Source organism: Diadema antillarum, unplaced genomic scaffold (assembly GCF_040938485.1).
Source record: "Diadema antillarum isolate AM-2024a unplaced genomic scaffold, OU_Dant_1.0 scf00000120, whole genome shotgun sequence".
Classification (NCBI taxonomy): domain Eukaryota; kingdom Metazoa; phylum Echinodermata; class Echinoidea; order Diadematoida; family Diadematidae; genus Diadema; species Diadema antillarum.
The window spans coordinates 1,009,390-1,032,727 of record NW_027271009.1 but is presented as its reverse complement, the minus strand read 5'-3'; the positions used below and the strand labels follow the sequence as shown (position 1 = coordinate 1,032,727).

Here is a 23,338-nt window from a genome sequence, read left to right as displayed (position 1 = left end):
GCTTTCGTTCTTTCTCTTCTTCCATTTTCCCCCCGCTTTTCGTTTTTCTGATTCCTCTTCTTGTTCTTGTTCTCGTTCTTCTTGTTCTTGCTCTTCTTGTTCTTGTTCTTCTTCTTCTTCTTCTCTTTCTTTCTTCATGTACTTCATGTTCTTCTACTTATCTTTCTGTTTTTCTTCTTCCTCTGTCTTGTTCCTTTGCTACGCTGTTTTCTTCATCTCAACGTGTTTTTGCTCCTTTGATATCTGTCTGCCTTTCATGACACTGGGATTTCGACAATGAAAGGTGAAATTGTACATTATGCAATCTTTTGTTTGTAAATGCGAACCTTTTGGACTCCTTAGAGAGAAAGACAATGGATTTTTTTTTCTATACAGAAACTCTTTCTTTTCCAAATGAAATGGCAGGATACACATAAATTATATGACGAGTCCCTCAGAAAGAGCACTTACTATCAATGAAGAGACTTTTCTTTGTAAATCAAGGGAACCACTATCATCGTCATCAAAACATATGAGATAAACTCAGTGCCTTAATCCAAATCAAACAAATATGAATGTAACATATTAGTTATTTGCACTTACTTTTCATGCTATTATATCAGGTTTGCCCCTTCAAATAATATGGATTAGAGAGAGAGAGAGAGAGAGAAAGGAGGGGAGGGAGGACTGAATTAGGCCTATGCCTATATGAATATATCATAATCAGCATGAATATCCAGGTATCTATTAATAATCAAAAAAATGTTTATGTGCGTGAGTGCGTGTGTGTCGTGTGCGGTGTCTGCAGTCATTGTCTTCATTCACGTGTTTCAAATGTAAACATGAGAGACAAAGTTCGTTGTTTATAGGAGACAGAGAGACAGAGAGAGAAGAAGAGAAAGAAAGAGAGGGAGAGAGGGGGAGGGAGAAATGGGGAGAGAGAGAGTCAAAGTCTACACATTCCGAATCGTTCAGTTGGAGTTGCCTAGCACCTAGTTTTTGTTCAGGGCTCTGCCCGAGACACACACAACAAAAGAGACACGAATAGAAAGAAAGAAAAGATATTCTCATGCAATCAAACACCTGTGATTTCAAAACGAAGTACTGAGAAATTGTACTGTAGAAAATATTGCCCCTGGACGTTAAAGACAGAAGATACCCAGTTATGATGATAAAAACTAGTTTGATTATTCCTTGTGTCTTCGTAATTTTCGTTCAGCCCAGAGGAGGTGACCTATGTTTGACGAGGGGAACTGTCCCGGACACTGACAACCAGCCGGATATTTCAACAGGTAATCAGTTGGTAATGCTTTCAAGATTTGTTCTTATCGATATCTTTTGTTACACTTATACACTATTCACTTCCCACCGGCAGTTTCAGACTGCATTATGCATGTGGTGTAAGGATAACTACTGAGATTGAAAAAGAAATTAAACATCCATCTTCCCGTTGAGAATAAGGCCATTCTTTGTTACACATGAGATAATTTCACGAAGTGTATATAGATTATATGCATCCTTGATACTCAAAACATATTCTACCGTGAGAGATAAATTCAGCTCCACAACCACTAAGGAGTCCACTGTGAGAAATGAAGGCATTCCTTGCATTTACTTCATTAGCACTTGCAAGGGCGCATAGAATGTCTCAGGGCAAAGATATCCAATTCCTATATTCAATTCACGTAATATCCCAAATTTGCTAATAGTTGAAACTTCTAGGACTTATTTGCAGTGTAAAGGGCTTTTCAAGCTCCACCCGTGGATGTCTTATAACAAAATGTTTAATAAAGTTACATTCGGCATATAGGTTTACAATAATTACCGACAAGATGAAGCATCAAGTTCAAGGTAGGACCCACAGGAAGACGGGGCAAACATTTTTTCCCCTTGGTGTTCTTTTTTTTCTGACACTATTTAATATGGTATCACGGAGGGCGTTTTCAAGCCTTGGACTATATAGGCTACGAGTCGTATCGGGACTGATCAACTTGTTTGATTCTGATTAGATTTGAATTGATTTATTTAACCCGACTGCTCGGGAAGCAAAGAATGCCTATAACATGGTACCAACGACATTCAGTCCCCTTTGAGCTCCGAATGACCATAATGCACGCAATGAGGATAAAGTGCCTTGACCAGGGTACAACCGTTACAACCACGGAACTCAACCAACAGCCTCGTGATCGATATAGTCCATGGTACTGTGTGAGCCACAGAGGCTCTCTCTATAATTCTCGAGAAATGAAAACTTGCGCAAGGTGAAATTTTTGTTGCAGGGGAGTTTTTTAGTGAGCAGTTATGTTTGTCTATACCATTTTTCCAAAAATGGCTTGCCTACCCTGAATTACAAGCCTTGTACCTATTGTAATTTATTGCCCACGTGACTATAGGTCTACACACAGATTTCACTTCTTCTTTTTTTTTTGGGGGGGGGGGGTGTTTTAAAATGAATTCATAAAAATTTGGTTTTTAGTGTTGCAATAACCTATAAAAATATATATATTTCAGGGGAAGCCTCCGGCTGTATTTGATATACCATTATGGAAGTATGTCAGGACATGGACTTATCATCATAAGTATGTATATTTGTGAACAAACCGCGTGGATGTGATTGCCACTAATAAGATTGTGTCATTAAAAAAAAACCTTTGAAAAGCTACCTGTACTTTCTGGTACCTTCTGCTCGATTATGTTTGTCTAATTTCATCCTATTTATAATGGCCAATTTGAACATGGTTTAGAGCGGCACTTTAATGATCACTTCATCTTTTTTCCCCTTGTCTGCAGATTACCTCTTATCTGACGATGGCACCTGCTTGGTGACGGAGGCTGGGACCGATCAGTACAGTAAGATCCTGGAATCTCACAGCGACCAGCTAGCCCTGGATCTCTATAATGTCACCATCGATTGCACCTACCTAATGCAGGCTGTTGACCCCTACACTCGAGTCATGGTGGACTTCCGGTGGTTCGATGTCAGTCGAAGGTTAGACGACAGAGTATAGGTCCTTACATAACTTAGCAGGTTATACGCTTTTATGCATATGCTATATTTCCTTGTAACGTTCAAGCTATCATGTACTGATATTATCAAAATTGACTTTATACCTGCATGCGTGGAAAGATTCTGCCCCTGATACTTTTTTTCAATTAATTTGAACAGTGCGAATGAGATACAGGGACATGATGATACACCAGTGTCACTCTGACAGAAAGAACACAAGAAAACAGAAAACCTACTATTTAATCACCTCTCCCTATCTCTGTAAAGCGACAAAGTATGCATTTATATACTGTCTTATGTTCTTGCATAAAGTATGTTGACTATTTTTATGATGCATTTTTTTTCGTTTGTTTGATAGATCGAACATTGTCATCTTAATAATTTCATCTTGACATTGAGGCATATAAACATGATTTTGGTTGGTAAAGCAGACATCAGACAACTTCTTCCAGTTCTTTTCGTGAAAATGAACTCAACAGAAAAAAAAAAATGGTTACCGATATCAAATAAAGAAACCGAGACGTGCTGCGGAGGCATTTCTGTGTTAGCGAAAGAAAGAGTATACGTCACGTAGAACAAGGTTTGATGCTTCGATTCTGGTCTGATTCAGCCCTTAATTTGCTTATTCATCAACCCCTCACCATTGTGCCAAATTGATTGAAATGTGACTGACTTTATTTTTACCTTTAATGAATAAATTTAAGGGGGAAAAAAGGCGCTTATCACTATCTGGCAGCACTTGAAATGAAATAAAAAGCAGTCTGAATTCAATATCCATCGTGGTAGTCATCACATCCACATCACAGACACACATGCCAAGACACGTCATCGACATCGTATTCATCCACTCAGGCGTGAAAGAATGAAAACAACAACAACAACAACAACAAAAACAGGAGTGACAGAATGCCAAACTTTTTGTACCCCTCCTGGCTACGTTTTCTTTCGTTGCTTCCTTACCGATAAAGTTACTTTTTTAAAACCAATTTACATCAAATTTATCCACCGATGGAGTCAAGTCAAATTATCTAGTTATCTATATATTTATTTATTTTCTTTCAGGGGACCATGTTAGATTTTATGATCGTCAAGTAGACACGAAGAATATACACAATATCTCTGGTTTATGGCAAGGGCAAGATGACTCTTTTGGCGGTAGTCACGGGTGGAAGCCCGGAGTTGATCACAAGATCCCGACCCTGGTTCTCGACGGACCATAATGTGTGTCTGTATGGTAAAAAACAAAACAAGAACAAAAAGAAAAACTCCAAAGCAAAAACATGTGAAAGTTTGTCTCGATGCCATGGCAGCGCGTGATTGGTCAGGATTGTCCTGTCTTCTTCACTTTGGCGGGACGCAGCTTCACTCATGTGACTCACCCATGTCATATAACAGATTATGTAGTTACATAAATTCGATTCAGCAGTGCGACCAAGTTCATTCCGGGAGTTGTGCAGAAAACGTTAAAGGTCATTTTAATCTCTTAAGGGAATGATAGGTTTGACGTAAAGAGAAACGCGATTAAGTAACACATCAGCCGAAGTTTAGTTAATCGGACAACTATCTCATGACTGATATGGTACGATATTCAGATGTAAATTAGTTATCTAATAGATGTCCCTTGGACACTTCTTGGTCTCTTGGCACACAAGTGTCTCAGAGGAACGCCTCAGTTATTACGTTTATGATTTTTTTTTTCTAAACATATATCATGTTTGTACATCTTCCGGAAAGGCACATGGGTTTCAATGTCAGTCGTGCATTTACCTCGGAGTGATATCGGAAACAAAAAGGACACTTCTCGGTTGTTCTCTTAATTGCCATCAGTTGAAACGCCATCCGTACTCGTTCATGTCGTGAAATACTTCATCTTACACATACAATAATACAGTATACACGCACATGCACCCATATATAGGGCTCACACGGGTAAATAATTCCCCACAGAGACGTGTGTTAAAATTCAAAATTCAAAAAGTTCTGTAAACTAGCTGAGAGAAATTAGGTATTTCATCTTCACTAACCTGGATAAGCGAGCTGTTCCCTGTCATCCATCAAATTTCCATAAGGCAGGTTCTTCGGCTCAAACTCTGTCTAAGGGTCCGCAAAGCCAGACTACGAGTTCTTGTCACCTATTTTCCGTACATGCACCTAATGAAATATAGTCCCTTCAAATTCCATGAGAAAAGCTTTCATCTTCCAACCAAAATGCAGTTTGTAGAGGAATTCATACTCAATATCTGCAGCTATTCAGTTTCACGCCAAACTGCATAAATGATTTTTAATTAATTTTTTTTCTTCATTTATTTTGGTACCTTTGGTACGAATTTGCGAAGGGGTCTGGGACATTCCATTTTATTTACAGGTGTGAGCCCTCATGCATGTGTATAGAAGTTATAGTCTACACCTTCACTTTCTTCGCAGATATAGTATGGATAACACTGCCTGTACACACGCCAGCGTCACTTTTTTCGATGGGGACAGCACATCGTCTAGCCAACTTGGTAGTACGCTGTGCGGTACGGACAGACCAGCGCTGATTCTGTCTTCGGGGAGCAGCCTAACGATGCAAACCAAAGCGTCGGGATCCCAGAGCGTTGTCGACTTCCAAGCTGTATTTACGGCATTTTCCGATGGTAGTCACGTGATCATTCTCCATCCACTCCTTGCTTTGATGATGATGAATGTGGTAATATCAAGTGCTGTTAATTGTGAAACCAAACCACTGACGCGTTGGGCATGAATGAACTGCGGAGTTGTCAGTGAAAAAAAAAATCGAAAGTTTAAGGAAAACAATGAAATATGTATCTTTGCCATGTTTGCATGAAAGCAGCAGTCTCAAAAGTATTGATAGCAATGATTTTCAGCGTTCATTGTTATTGAAAAAAGGGGGATTCTAATGGGGTACCATCACACGATACTTCTAAAGAATAAGAATCTTATTTGTTTTAGTTGAGCCAAAATTCACAAAAACAATATTCAGTATAAAGTAAAATACGGTATACCGTATTATACTGCGTATCATTGTAACGCTGTTCTGCGTCTCAGCTACCATCTTCTGACACATATTCCCTAGACTCACTACCCTTGTTGTTGTTGTGTGTGGTTTTTTTTCTTTCTCATCTAGACACAGCTTGTTCCTCGTTTACATGTACTACAACACGTCGGTGTATCGACAGCGCCGTAACGTGCGACAACCAGGGAATCAGCAACTGCGGCAATGAAGACTACAGCGACCAAACCGACGTCGACTGTCCAGGTATAGCAGCGCCTCCACCAATCATTTTTCAAGTCATTAATAGGTCTGTGCATTCAGGAAAGAAAGACAGACTGACATACAGACAGACAGACAGACAGACAGACAGACAGACAGACAAAGAATGCAAGGCTGAAAATTAAACAAGTGTTGAAAATCTCCCTTATATGATTTTGAGGATGATAAGACGAGATCACAAAGTGTTCTTTTATCTGTAAATTAAGCCACACATGCATTTCGCCACACCATAGCTATAATAAGAAAAGGTGAAGAAATTCAGATCAACACAGACGCATCTGTACAGAAATTTTGACACTGTGATATACTGAAAACATGAAGAGGTGGCGGCATGGACTTATATCGATGTGAAGTTTCAAATAAAAAGCTAGTTTAGAAAGAGATCGGTGAAGAAAATGAACACGTGAGTGAATAAAATGGTTATTTTACACTAACGGATAAAGAGAACAACAAGGAAAAGAGTGAAAGACTAGAACGTCGTGGAAGACGTCACTTGACTTTACGCAGAACAGAGATGTCTCTGTTTTACTTCCAGGGTCGTCCACGTTGGGTTTGAGCATGTCGCTGCAAAATATTCGAATAAAACTTGTTCCAACATCCTCTGAAAGCCAGTAACATATGCTATGGAACATCCCCGAGAGTTGGCAACATGCTTAAAATGAAATGTTATCGAACATGATTGTCAAGAACTTTTGCAAAACTTGAGAAATATCAAATGACTTTTAAAATTTATGCGCAAAACACGAGACTGAACATCGCAGGTAAGCAGCACAACGGGAATTGATTATGTTGCAAAATATTGCGCTCCCGCTAATGATAATTATGCCTCCACGCACATACCACAATCTCCGCAATACACTGTCTTACATACTCTCACATTCAGAGTTTGCAACATGCTCAAAATTTCAAGTTCTCGACCACCCTGCTATGCTTCTCACACGGGGTGCATCTTATCATAGGAATATAAGATGGTATGAAGAGGATAAAGGAGGAGGCAGGGAACTATGTGGGGATCATTTTGATGTATGCATCATTGCCATAATGACAATAAGAAGAAAACAGAGATGAGAAGAAACAAATTGTCATTTGGGACCGTTTTATCTGATTGATATTATCATAAAGATAATGATGTTCTACACTAAAAATTAGAACGAAAAGCAGCCTTCAAAGACATGGATCATGCATGAAGAAACCCCAACTTTACGAATAACATTTTTTTTTTCATCTTTTATTTTCTTCATCTTTTTTTTTTACTCGGCAGTGATATACACGACCCCTGACCTTCGACCTTTGGTCTACGTGGCCGCTGTACTCGCCCTGCCCCTCCTCTTTCTCACCTACTGGTGCTGCTGGCGGCCGGGTTACCTGGTGTGGCTCTGTGGTTGTCTCCGACACCGGAGTTGCGGGGACTGCGGCTGGTTATGCCCGCTGCGATCCCGTGGGCTGTGTCGACGGATTTGCACTTGCGACCGCGCCTCGAAGTCGAATTCAGTGTCAGATCTCAGACGTAGTCATGGTGGTGGTAGTCAGCGAGAAATCAAATTGGAATAAGTGGACAAATTTCATGGATAACTGGAGAGTTTATATCTCAGAATCACTTTCTTCAGCTTGTGGACATTGTTGTTGCCCTGTTTCACTTTTATGTCTGTTGTATTGACTGTTTAAGCACTGTTGTATTTGTATTGTCGATGCCCTACTTTTGCGTTCCATTTTACGCTTAAAATTTTCTTCCATAGATTTTCTTAGATGGGTCAGCAATTCACAAAACTCTGCTTTTCAGTGGGTCTGCCTCCATTTTTCACGTGCAACAAGATTGACCTGCAATCCTATATGGATATAAACAATTGTCAATTGTCACTTGTGTTGACAATGTGTACTATCATCAATGTAATTTCTTTGTTTTGAGTTCTGTTGAATATTAAAATGAATGGAATCGCGAATAATTAATATAGTTTCCATGAACGTATACCAACGATATCACTGCGGGAAAGGAGAGAGAACGCTGTAAAAACATCAGTATCAGATTTAACACCACGGGTGTTAAATCTAACCCCAATCAAGTGTCAATAGAGGACCACACCCACAGGTGTAGAAATTATGTTGTGTAGGTGTTGAAAAGTGTTCACCTGGCACTTCATGGTGTTAATTTGGCACTGCAACTGGTGATTTTTTTTTTGACACTGGTGTTTGACTGCAGGTGTTAATTCAACAATGACAATGGTATACCCGCCCAGCTTCAATAGGCGATAGGAGACCACACCAACTGGTGATATTTTGGTGAAAAAGTACTTTATCGGAAAAATTCTTGATCGTCTTGTTGAAGTTCAAAATCAACAAGGAAAACTGTAACTAAAAAACTTTTCAAAAAGCAATTTTATATTTTGAAGTGACACCCTGAGGTGATGTTGATCTAACACCACCAATGAGCATCGAAAATTTAACACCAGCTCGGTGTTTCATATTTAACACCGGACTTTTTGCAGTGAAGTAAGGCGGTCAGACAGACAGATAGAAAGGGAGAGAGATAGAGGAAGGGGAGGGTAGGGCTGTCTATTCCATCTTATTAAACATGTTAAAGGTCTTATTTACCTTTGGGAGCAGTGACTGAAAAAAAAAATGTTCAGGATCACTTTTGATGCATATGTGTCAGTCAGTTGTATCACAAAACATCCTACCATACAGATTTTTTGCAATAAAGCCTAAAATATATGGAGATTGATTATCATAGTCTGGAATCATTTGTATTATAACTATTGTTCACATTTTGTATATTTAACAATACTTAACATCGATTATACTGGTTCGAACTTTTACATTAGTTGTTTATATCCCTAATTCACATTTTAGAACTATTTTGAAGCATTGATGCTGGGTTTCATCTGCAAATGGTAAACTATGCCTTTAAGACAGATATACTGTTTATAGCTGTCTTCCGATTTAGAAGTGTTTGTGAGTGAACAGAAAATAGCAACAATGTGACACAGACAATGAAGTTGGAAAGTCTGATGCAACTTCATCACCATTCGAGTGGTTTGTGTCACTATATACTTGTTTTGTTTCCTGGTTTCAATAAACAAGGCTTTTGTGTCCGACATTGTTTATTATTTCCCTTGTCAGGCAGAATGACCCAATTAATGTTCGGCTTTCTGGTTTGATTTGATTGGTTTTTGAGCGATGAAAATTTCGATAGATGTACGGGTAAGAGTTTAGCGCTTGTCCAGCATGAGACAAGCCTATAAGCCAGTTTGGAGGCCACTTTGCGCATGATCAGAAAAGAGGTAATTCGTACCAACAGGCATGTTGGTTTTTAAATTCACTGAAATAGGCATCTGTAATGATTATTCATGTATATAATCCTTGTAAACGCTGCTTGCCAGCACATCCACCTTACAGCAAAAGTGGTATTTGGCAATATCAATAGAAAGAGATTGTTTATACATTCAATGCAAAATAATGAAATGGATGCTTTCCCAGGTGTTAACTGACGGATCATTCTGGTCATCTGGTCTACACAAGTTCATTCTTTGTTTGAACAGGATTGATGAATCCCATAAATTGTTACGTAAAGCTTATGCATCATGTCACTCTGAAAACGAGTGAAGTGCCCCCAACCGACTGAGAAAAAAGAGAAATCATTCGTTCCAACATGTCCAATGTGCCCATGAGCTAACTCCAAACTGGCTTCTATAGCAGAGATGACCCTCTACCGAAAGTCTTTAGGGTTTATAAAGACAGCAAACTGTTGTAGAAATATCGACACACTCAGTACTACACATAATTTAGTTCTTATCATTATTACTATCGGGCGCATAAAATACATACAGACTCTCATTGTTGTTCAGATATCTAGCATTTCAACAGGAAGTACGCAGTACACTGCAAGAAAATGTAAGTAAAGGAGCAATGGCATCGTGTTCAAGTTGAGCTGGAAGAGTGAGGTAGAGTGCTGTAGGACGAGGATCATCCAATCTCCAAGACGTTAATGTTAATTGATGCATTCAAACGACAGATGCTGTCTAAAAATTCAGTTGGTATGACATGTACTATGCGGGACTTAAAATTCTCTTCAAATCGGCGATATATATGAGATGACTGCTTACCTACTATTGACGTCCGGTGAGTGAACAAAAAAAAGAAGGCAAAACTGTTAGAAAAACCTGCATTAATGAAAACTAGTATTGATACATCTATGTAGTACAACGAATAAAGTATCCAAATTATAATGTGTTTAAGACTAACTTATACCGAGGAGTTAGTTGTTGTTACTATCTCTTTTGTTGCCAAAGTTACAGTCGAGAAGGATAAAGATATACAACTGTATTCAAGGTACTTTCATGTTATTTAACAGTGATATCAAAACTCAATAAATCACCTGTTTCGTCCTCTCTCGCTCACATACTTCTCCCACCTCCTCTCTCAATGAAGTTTTCCAATATGGCTGAAACTCGCATTATGTAGAATTTGCTGGGCAAATGCCCACAACTAATTGTTTTCTGACTACTGCCCGATAATTATATAATATTGGATGGCCTTGAGATTAATACAAGGAAATATTGGTCGAGCTATGCGCAAATATTGGACGAGTCGAAGACGAGTCCAATATTTTGCTTAGCGAGTCCAATATTTCCTTGTATTAATCGAAAATAGGACATCCAATATTATCATTATTATCCTACAGAGGATTTTAGCAAAGAATATTTTCACTTACCCTTTCTGTTTTCGAGTTCTGTATGGTCTCCTACTTAGCTACTGTACTTGATCCTGACATGGGGTATGGTACACTCTTCAGTGCAAGTTAATCTACTTCATTCCCTGATAAAACAGTGATCTATGTATCCATGGTAGCCGTCATGTTACTGTTAGGCCGAGATCTATCTAATTTACACCAGAATTAGATGTTCTTGTATCCGAGATCTGAGACACAATTCACGTCACATCTACCGTAGATCGTGAAAGATCGAATTACTCGTAGTCCTGTGGCCTACTGTACTTAGTTACACATAACGTAACATGCATGCAAATGCAAGCGGCGGTGGCCGGCTACATGTATTTGCATATCGCGCGCGGGCTATCTAGCAGTAGCGCTGAGCTGATCAATCGTCGCCTTCAAAAAAAAAAAAAAATGCAACTTGTTTTCATTGAACCTAAATTTAATTTCCTGGTATGAAAGTGATATTTTGAAAAATTGTATGCAAAACAATTTCAACTAATTGATATATGAAATCTGTTTGTATAAACACAGAATTTTAGAAAAAAACTATATTTTAGTTAATTCTCGATTGACCAATCACAGACGTTTTTACTTCATATTTCAGGTCATCTCGTATATATCTCAGCCAATCACGGTGCAGTTTCTAAAAATTTTTGGGAATCCCCCTCTTGCCGTCCAATATTTTAAATATTGGTCGCCTCGGCAAAAAATATTGGTCGAGTTCAACAAACTTTCTAAGTGGGTCGGAGGTTATGATGTTCGTCGACAAAATAACACTTGTATTTGGGCTCTAAAAATCCTCTGTATGAATAATAATACTGACTACTGCCCGGTAATACTGTAGGCCTTAATTGCAGCGTACGTTAATAATTACAAACCTTGTGCATATTAGCCACCCTTGTCTATTGCGAATTTCTTATCAATTCGAAGGCCTTGAATATCATTATTATCTGTACCATGTCCTAAAGGAACCAACCTACTTTTTCATATAGAGCCAAACAGGCTAATTGAAGAATGACCAAAAAAAAAAAAAAAAAAACAAAAACAGACCTGGTATGATCATGAATTATGTCATATTATAGTGTATAACTGACGAGGGGTAAGTGTGTATGTGCTTTAGTTCAAACACTGATACAATCATGATACCACTTCTCCATTGCGATTTCGTTCACTTACAATTTAAACGCACATTAATGAAATCTGATCGCGTATAGTTACCTACCTAATTATGTCCTTTATATATTGCAACAATGACATAAGCATGGATTAACATGTGACTTGTCTTTTGATAGGTAAATGAATTCAAATCATTATTCATGTGGTAAATAAAAGCTAAAGATATTCGACATTATACTGATGAGCGTTTTTACGTTTTGTTTCATTCATTTCAACAATTTTAGCAACATGAAATCTTACGGTTCTTTTTTCCTAACTATACCTTTTTTTCCTAACTATACCTTTTTTTTCCTAACTATATCATACCAGTTATCAACGACAAAATTAATAAGATATCTATTTCAATTATAAAAAGCAACAAACTGTCATTACAATGATAATTATGATTTTACTGTGCCTTCACTGCATTTTAAGTGGATAGTGAAGATAAAGGCAGTTCAGGGATATATGTGAGATTATGAAGTTTAGTCAGTTTACAGAAACCATTATCGACTTTCATTTACGAAAAAAAAAAAACAAATACAAAATTTGTTTGAGAAAAACAGTCATTTTTATGGTTACGGAGTATACATCACAATAGCACTGTTTGTCAGGTTGAATTCGTTGCAGCGGTGGTTAAAGGGATTGTATAGTTTTGATTGAGACGTAACTTCAGGTTTCTAACATTTTTTAGGTGATATAATGAGAAACCTTTTATGAAATATGAAAGAACATAAATCCAAGAGAAATTCAACGTTTATTTGATAAAAACATGGTTTTGAAATTGCTGGGATATCCAACATAGAGCGATCCTAATAAAAAGTGGTACCCACCATAATCACTTTGTTTTACTTTGTTTTTGGATGTCTTAGCCATTCCGAAACCGATTTTCATCAAATAAACTTTGAATTCCTTCTAGAATGATATAGTCTGTATTACTTCATAAGTGGTTTCTTAATATCTCGCAAAATGTTAATAGCCCAATTCTCATCTCCACCAATACTATACCATCCCTTTAAGTGATTCTATCTGAATCATGCAGGCATCGGTGCGACACGCAGAAATGCAAGTGAAGAGTTTATGGAAACCAAAGAGTGGTTGAACACTACACTGTTGTTTTTCATAGACGTTGTCAGGCAGAGGCTTACAACAAGGTGACGCTTTCATATCGTGATGAATGTAGTTCAACCTCCCACTTACTGTGTGCAATTTGCATGATACAAACATTATTTCACTGTATGAAACAGAAAAAGGCCATGTACGCGATCAGAAGCAACACATACTAATTCTCAAAAAGGTTCTGAACATAACACTAAAAAACAACAAAAACAAATCTCTCTCTTTATATAATATACGTGTATGTGTGTGTGTGTGCGTGTGTAATAGAGAGAGAGAGAGAGAGAGAGAGAGGGAGGGAGAGAGAGTATTGTATATATATATATATATATATATAGTATGTATTTGTACATGGATTATGCAATATACAATAATCTTGGTGCACGCAAGTTGTTTGCGATCATGACGGTGATGCTTCGCTCTTGCCTCTGTGAATCTGATATCTGAGCGTTCCGGGTTTCCATGGCAACCGACCATGGTCCACCGTGGAATGAGCCGTCAAGGCGAGCGGGGAGCGTGTTTGGCTTTTAATTGCGATCAAATATGCGTCCGTGATCGTATGAAAGCATATGTCTTTTTTTTCTCCCCTTTTTTTTTCAGCTGCTTTAGCTATAGTAGAGCAACATGGACGCTCGGTACTGTGGTTACAGCTGCTTCAATACACTCACACACCACACACGCGTAATGAGTCTCATCTTTGCAAAGGTGTCTGAGAGTTAACTTAGGGACGCATGCAGGCTGTCCGAATTAAGGTTCAAGCAAAGCTCAACGCAGCCATTTTGACGTGATGATCTGATTCAAGCATTTACTGCACGTCCCCAAGGGTTTCGAACAAGGACCAATATTGAGCACAGTGGTGGATTCTGGACTCCAATCCAGCTGATGGAAGACTGGTGTGGTATTGGGGGAAACAGGCGCTAATCATGATATCTCTGGGATGATGCAGAACATAGGGGCGCATGATAAGAAACGACCGACAAAAATCAATTCTTCATCATTCAAGTAGGAGACCATAATAATTATGTTCTAATTTTGCTCTTGATGAATGCTTGCATGCTAGATAAGACTGCGTAAGAGCCTGAGAATGAATGAATTGGTCTACATAGCAGTTCTGCTGTTGGGTTTTGTCGACAAACCAGCAAGCGGCAGCACAGGAACGAGTAAGTAGACAAAATACAGGTCAACATTATTTATGTCGATGTTTTAACGTCGTTACACTCTTAACCTACTTCATACAGAAATATGGTGCATCACGTGCAGATGTTTGAGAATATCGTGGGAGACATGATAATAGATAATCACAAAAATGAGCAATATTTTCATGATCCTTCTTTCGACAATCTTAAGCATTGTTTGGATCTTTTATAACGTTATCTCATGGTTAATGTCGCAATAGCATGGATTATTTCCCATTTCTCTATCTTACCTTCATACTTTAATCTTCGAGTTCATGAGTACCTGTTTATTTTACTTTTTTCTATTTTAATGTAGTATTATTGTTATCATCATTATCCTTACTATCATTATTGATGATATATATACACTGTATATATATATACACACATATATATATATGTATATAATTTATTTATTTATTTATTTAAAAAGACGCTATCTGCAGTTACAAGCAAAAACACGAGGTAAAACTTGCTTTAATCTGATATTTTTTCTGCGTGCAATTACATGCAGTACTGACGTTTGCTCAGTCATAAATTAATGGGACATTATTATCTTGACTTCAGCTAATATCCTCCTTCCGGTCTGTCTGCACTAAGCGACGAAGGAATGATATTTCGTCCTAGTTGCCTGTAGTAACGCTGATATATTGCTTCGAATATAGAATAAACAAAGTAACAAGATATAGATAGGGGGAAATCGCATTTAAACGTTGATGTGAATCTACGCGGAGTGCGCAATATCATTTTTTTTTGGTGATTAACATGATTAATGGGATTTCGTTTAAAGATACAAACAATATCGCCATATTACCAAACACTTACTGCACTAACAAAATAAACAACCCCCTAAAATATATTTTTTCCACTAACGTGCTATGAAGGAAACGCAATATTATTAGAAGATTGATCTGTTGTTGTTGTTTTTTTTTTGTAAGAGAACGTTGACAGATGGATAATCCGATCATTAAGTTGTTGTTTTAGAAAGGACAACAAAAACCGTGTGATCAGAATCGTCAAATGAATACAAGAAAATGAATACATGAATATCTATGTTATTCTTCAATCAAATTTCAACACAATCCCCAATTTAAGCACGGTCTCTGTTAAAGTATCCATTACCAGTTTCATAAAATCTATGTGAAATATACCATATAGGAATATATTAATGTTACATTTTCTGGAGAAGATGAAAACATGATATGAATGATGATGATAATGATGATGATAATAGGAAGAACAATAGTGAGAATAAGAAGAGGAGGAGGAGGAGGAGGAGAAATGATAACAATACTAATACTAATGATAAATCATAATGCTAGAATAGCAATGAGAACAAGCAGAAGGAGAGAAAGAAATCAACGCAAAAGGAAGGAGACATCACATCTGTACATTTATTTGATTTCTCCGTAAACATCACGTGCCCTGTGCCCCGTAAGACCCTTGAGTCTTTGTATTCTTGGTAAACAATAGTTCTTCGATCCACTTAAGTATATTATGTTGTCCTTACTGTGATCATGGTGATACTATAATGAGAATCGGATTTCTAGATTTGTATGAACGTATTATGACCGATACCAATATTCAATCAGTCATTCATTCATTCATTCATTAAGAGATTTAGTTTCTATTTTTTTCAATGTTTATATCATATCATTTACTTTTAATTAGTCATCAAAAGCTCCATCTCAGGAAGCGAGAATGTGTGGAAAGAGGAGTATAGTTAGAATCTACACGACAAACATGATAAAGCAACAAAGTTAACTGCTTACACTTTTCTTACAACCCAAGACATATCAATATTCTATACGTACAACAATAAAAAGACTCACAACACTCAAGATACATTGCATGTATAAGCTTAAGTTACGTTCACAAAGAGGTTATTTATCAATGGTATAGTTAGGTTCACATGACTTTCCTAAACTGGACCAGCAGAATAAAGGAGAAAAAGATCCTTCATTTCTCCAAAGTATCTTCTACGCCGATAATGATACAATCGTGATGTTAGTTTCACAAGGTATTCATAAGGATCGCATTCATAATGGCCATATAATGATCATTTTCGTCGTGATTAACATGTTGCTTTCTTAGTCCGTTAATAAAGTTTTATTCTCTCAGGATGGTTCCATAGCTTACAAGCCAAGCTTTTTAGTAGACCTCTCCATTTCCGTAATTCATACTACAAGCAGTCTATGATTAAATTTCTAATATTGTATTTCGTTTGTTTTGTTCTATTTTATATTTCTATATAATTTTCTCATAAATAGCTAATAAATAATGCGTTTTGTGTTGCTGATGAGAATTTAAAAAAAAATCAATTAAAGAAATAACAATAACTAATGATATCGATGTCGGGTTCTGTGAGCAGTCGTCTTCGCGGACTTCTGCGACACCAGTCTCCAGAAGGAGGACGCCAGTTTCGTCACGACGTCGGCCGACGAATCTGCCAACATCACCGGGCCGGTCGACTGTCTCATCGTTGTCCAGGCTCTCAAATCGAACCAGCAACTCGCCGTCGACTTCGTGGAGCCGTTCATGATCGAGGGTATGTCCTTTGGAAGGCCCGCCTCGTCCGCGATTCGCGGGGCCCCATCACGATGTCAAAAAATGTAGGCCATGCCACTCGACCGCTTTTCCTTCTCCAAGATTTTTGACCTGCCACAGCCCTCAAACGTCACATTATCAGAGTCAGGTGTATTCTTTGACAGGACGTAGCCTCCTATGATCAATTTCAGTACATATACTTTCAAATTTTGGGTGATAACATTCTTTGATTATGTCCAGTAGGGATTTTGGCTTGCAACTTGGGCAACACACGTCCATTTCACCATTTTTTTCTTTTTCCAATGCCTCCGTTATCAAAGTGTTAATCGAGAAAATCATTGGAGCTGCATTTACCATGTTGACTCAAAATATAGGTTTTACATGATTTTGTTTCACCAGTAACTGAGAAAAGGAGAAATGATACGCTGATATTTACGCGAAGAAAATCGATTAGTACATTTTAGTTCTACCAAGCCAAAATTTCTCCTTGACGCACCAACATCAAAAAGAGACCCTTACAAAACATATGTATACCATCTTGCATAAGCGGACAATAACAGTTAAATAAATATAACAGCACTCGATATCTACTAAAATCAAATTCTTTTATATTATTTGATATGCTTTCCTGGAGGGCAAGGAGTGATGAATAATACCAACGACATTAAAAAGGAGTTGAGACGTTGTGAATTTGTCACTACTTTATCATGTGACTGCTTTCTTTTTATATTGGTCTATCTCAGTACAGATCAAAATCTTACAAAAAGATGCGATCTCACTCACGGAGGCTAATAGCTAAAAAAAAAGTATCTAAAACTTTATGTTTTCGTCTATGCAGCTCCCATGATTGGCAATTCGCTCCTTTTGTAGAATATAGGGTTAATATGTCCAAAGTTTAATGTGACTCCCTCCACCACCCCCCCCCCCCAAAAAAAAAATAAACACCCAACAACAACAAACAAATAGGCAAGACAAAAAATATATATAAACATTAATAGCCCATAGCTATGTATAAAGGGAATTATAGATACGTCCTTCCCTAAGTTAAACTCGTGGAAATCTTGTTCATGCAAGATTCTGCTGCGGTCCATGTCGATGAATATAGATACAAAAAATGCGGCTAATTTATGTTGACCGGCAATTGAAACAAGATAGTTTGAAGACAGCTTCCTGAGGTTGTCTTGCGGAAGGCTCAATCTTTCCTGCGGCTTAGTTTGTAAGTCGATGCTCCGAAGAGAAAGGTTAGTGCATGACTTTAATTCGAGCCGCTCGGGAATGGTATTAATTGCCCTGAAATACGGCATGTCACTCTTTCTGCCCGATCCCCTAGTCTTGGTCACTGAGGTATCCTTTCTGACTCAATCATTCTGTAGTCAGATTGACAAAGGGGAACCGAGCATAAAAGGTCCCGACCATCATTTTCACACGAGGTGGCTCAGTGGATAAATGTTCGGACTCTAAGTCGTGAGGTCCCTGGTTCGATCCCCTGCCTGCAGCGGCTGTGGCCCTATAGGCAAGACACTCTGTCATCATTGCATAGTTCTTCGGAAGGAACTTGTAGCCTTCGGTCCGTCCCATGGTAGCTTCTTCATAAACATTTTAGTGCTTCCTGAAGTGGTCACGTATATACTACAGCGTGGCCGGTACAAGAGATTTGCGCGTTACAAAAATTCAGCGACGTATATCAATACTACTGAAACTAGCCTGCCTTTAAAACACAAAATTATAGCGACGTTGATAATCACCAAATTGCTCACGTGCTCATGAAGTCGGGTATAAAGAGAATACAAAACGGCCCAACTAAAGAGAAGAGGAAGGATATGGTCACGTTGAAGGGGAAGAAAACAACATATCCATGTAAAGTGATAATCTCGGTTCTAACTTTTAAAGAGGACCCCTTTGACAAGTCAGAATCCAGGAGGTGGGAAGACAACTGAAATCCCTCAATTCGTCCGCATGCCTAGAATAAGTACCTACAGCTTTTTGATAACTCAAACCTATTCATCGATATTCTTATTCAAACAGATGACGAGAACAACCCCGCCCTACCTGACGGACAAGGGTGTCGTCGGTCGTCGCTCATTATCTGGGACGGGGACGATCTCGAGAGCGACGACTTGATCGGTCGGTACTGTGGCTCCGACGTCCCGTCCAGCTTCGAGTCCAGCGGCCAGTTTCTTACTCTGTATTTTCTCCTCAACGACTCGGCGACGGCACAATTTACGTTGCTGTATTCATCCTTCGATAATGGTACGAGCCCGTGATTCAGTATGTGAGTGTGTGTGTGTGTGTGTGTGTGTGTGTGTGTGTGTGTGTGTGTGTAGGAGGGGGAATATAGGCTTAGGTTATCTTTTTACCTTCTATACCTGAGTCAAAGGCGCAAGAGAGCTTTTGCTATCAGTCATGGTCCGTCGAGCGTGGTCCGCCGTTCGTTAACTTTTTGGACAATTTCAGCTTCTTCTTGTAAACCACACGACAGATTTTCACCAAACTTGGCAGGTAGCATCCCTAGGATAACAGGATCTCAACTTGTACGAATGGGCACCATGCCCCCCCCCCCCCCCCCCCCATAGATAGCATTATCATTATGAGTAAGTAGGACCATTTGTGACTCCGTAGTTTCATACTGGTTCATCGAAGACTTTTTTTTTAAGGGGGCGGTCAAGTGCAAATTTATGGCCAATTTTCATTATCTTCTTGAAAACGCATGGTCAAATTTTCACTAAATTTGACAGGTATTCTACAATCACAAGGATTATCATACTTGTCCCAATGGCCATCATATCCAACTTGGGAGCCCCAAAACCTCTTCTTCTCTAAAGTCAGAAGTACAGTATAGACCCAAGTTAGCCCATGGATACTAAAGCATATTGGTGACTGCAGTTTCTAGCAAGTGGAACCTGGGGTGCCCCGGGGGGACCCCGAAGGAACAAATTGTGGACCCATCTGAGCGGGAATGCTGTGACATAGTAGTCACGAGGTCTCCTGACCCTTAAACAAGCGATCATTGAATCGAGTCCTGTGGATGAGATATTCAACCCATCATGTCCCTTTTGACTCACGTAACCATTTGTGGGTAATAATAGTTGTGGGGCTCTTTGGATGAGTAGTTTTATGACTAAAGAGGCCATCCTTGGTATATACGGCCAATACGGTCATAACGGTATTAGTATTTTTGTCTGTAACTCCAATGTCGGCATAAAATGCTTTGGAAAACGCCCAGTTCAAAAACGCATTTTAAAGATGGCATCGTCATTTTACTTCTTTGTCGCTTCTCTATGTCATCTATGAATAACAGAATCTCGGAAGTTGGGGAAAATGTTGAAATATGAATTATATAGGGCTGAGATTTAAATCTTTCGTATAGTGATTTTACTCTTCGGCTTCAACGTTCTGATATAAAATTTCAAAAGTAATTATGACAGTCATGCATTCTATATTCGACTATTTATTCTTGTTCTTGTGCCACATAGCCTTTATCCGTGGTTCATGGACTTTTTTTATCAAGTCATAGTCGTGCAACAGGCAGCTATCCTTCCCAAACAAGTGTCACTCAAGAGTTCATGATTATCACTCATTAATGACTGTCTGCTTATGACATGCTTGCGTTTATCATTGATACATCCGACATTTTGCTGAGGAGGTTTAATCCTTTATGACTTCCTCTATTTATGCTAGCAAAGTTGCAGACGATATAAATTGCCAACGCGGGCATGAAAAGCGCACGTACATCATTGTAAGTCTGTCAGACAAAGAGTATGATACAAAGTAGAGCATATTCGGTACACAGTTGCACCAGTCATTCTTCTCAAATTTTAACCTGTGGCAGATAAATTGTTTGCGTCTGTTGCGGAAACACGAGTACACGAGAGACACGAGCTGATGTCATTCGTTGTTATGATTTCTGAAAGCCAAGTTATTATAAAACAAAATGTCTGACAGAATTCGGATTTTGTTGAACAAATGTTCTGATATTAATCCCATATCTTAAATGACCGTTATCAGAACAGTGTGAACACTGAGGAGGCTGTTCTGGTTAAACTGAGATATTATCATCGTTATCATTAATCATCGTCATCGTTATTATCATGATGAGGAGACTGCCGTGATCATTGTCATCGAAATAATAGTGATACTGACTATCATCATTATCACTATTATCATTATTAGTATATAGTAGCAGAAGCAGCTGCCATGATGGTAGTAGCTGTAGAAGTAGTGGTGGTGGTGGTAGTAGTAGTAGTAGTAGTAGTAGTAGTAGTAGTAATAGTAGTAGTAGTAATAGTAGTAGTAGTGGCGGCGTTGGTGGTAGTAGTAGTAGTATAGTAGTAGTAGTAGATCACTTTTATCATCATTATAATTCATCATCTTGCAGGTGTGTGCGATGACGAGGTGACGGAATTAAGATGCAACAACGGACGATGTGTCCCCCGATCCGTGCGATGTGATACGGCTAATAACTGTGGTGACAATTCAGATCAGTTCATCGATGCTCCTGCTTATTGTCCAGGTCGGTCTTTTGATTTTAGGTGGAAAGAAAATATATACAATACAATGTAAAGCACTATAATTATGCATATTATATAGTAACACAAAACGGTACACACAGATTACGTTACATTATCAAAGACTGATGAGCAGTCAATGTTGTTCACTTACAAGTTAAAACTTTCTGGGGAAAAAAAAATCTGCAGACAATGATTATTTATTGGTATCTACTCATTGTCACTTTTCAGTTGTATCTCTTTTCAAATAGACAGAACAGAAGGCATTGTGTCTTGTATCGTATTCATGAAGCATAAGATATTTCCTTTAACCAATAAGAAATTGGTTGAAAGACCTAATCCTTCTGTCTTAATACTGGACTGAATAGCTCGAACAAATCAACCACTATTAAGCATCAAGAACTGCTACAAATTATTTATGTTGCAAGTCGTCTATGAACACCTTTTCGCCGTACGTGTTTCATAATTATTATTGTTGTTGTTGTTGTTGTTGTTGTTGTTGTTGTTGTTGTTGTTGTTGTTGTTGTTATCATTATTATTATCATCACCACTCTTTTTCCTTTACCACTCATTATTGTCATCATCAATATGAGTCATTGTCTCTGTTAATTTCAGACACTGATCAGACCGTGGCGCAGTCGTACCTCCCACTGTGGGTAATTATGGCTATACTGGGTGCCATCCTCCTCGCACTGTTCCTGTACTGGTTGTTATGGAGACCGGGATACCTGATCTGGAGATTGGGGGTGCTGCCGGAATCTCTGGCACGGATGCTGCCGGGGACTTGAGGGCGAAGTGCTGCTGTCGCTCGCTCCATTACAGCAAACAATCGGGCAACCGTGCTCGTGGGCGGAACAAAGATGGCGAACCTTCCACACAGGAGGACGCTGACGACGACGACAATGATGTCGATGGGGATGATGGATGTCTCTGCTGCGGTTGTTGCGGTGCAAGGAGTCGTCGAGGGCAACGAAAGAGAGAGCTAGCGGGCTCGACGTCGAGTTTGGCACCGTTCGCCCATCCGGGTCTCTATAAGGAAGGTCTGATACTACCTCCCGATGCCGGAGAGCGTCCGACACTACATCGAGAGGGGCTGATGCTTCCATCGGACAAAGGAGAGCGGCCGAAGCTCCAGCGAGAGGGTCTGATCCTTCCGCCCGATACCATCCGGCCTGTTCTCTATCGGGAGGGCGTCATGGTCCCCAAGTACGATCACCGGCCCCCAGCTGTTCAAAGAAGACGTCATCCTACCGCACGCCGAGACCAAGCCACCTTCTTGGGGTATTTACCACGAAGACACCATCGTACCGCCACCATCCACCTTAACACCCCCCGACGCTGGGCGAGGTGCCGAAAACACAACGTCGGGTGTACGACTACCAGGTGGACTGGGATGGCGGCCATGCCCGGGAAGCAAGATGAAGGCATCCTGCCAACAATTAACTTTCCAATGAACTTTATCTCTTTCTCCCTTTTGAAACACTGAAAGCCGATAATGTTTAAGTGTTTGTTGATTTGGATGGATATTTTTTTTTTCATTCAGTATGTTATTCACCCTCTTGGCCATGTTTATATACATAATAATGTGGTATGGCTACTGCTGCTCCTTGAATAATTGACTCAAAAACACTGCTGATCTCGTCACCTTGATGCACAGCGTGTCCGGTTTACAATAACAATAGTTACGTTAAAGCAGTATTTTAAGGGCCACCACACATTTTACGACTTTCGGTCGCACGACCGACCGACTTTGGATCTGAAATAAACAAGCATATTCATTCTGACGCTACTGTATTTTATTTCGGATCCAAAGTCGGTCAGTCGTGCTACCGAGGTATTGTGTGCAGTGGCCTTTAAGCGTGACGATCT

At 39.1% G+C, this 23,338-nt stretch overlaps 1 pseudogene; it reads left to right on the top strand.

Annotated features, from left to right (window-relative positions):
* Positions 1-1,811: 1,811 nt before the first annotated feature.
* On the top strand, positions 1,812-22,923 carry LOC139720072 (uncharacterized; annotated as a pseudogene).
* Positions 22,924-23,338: the final 415 nt, after the last annotated feature.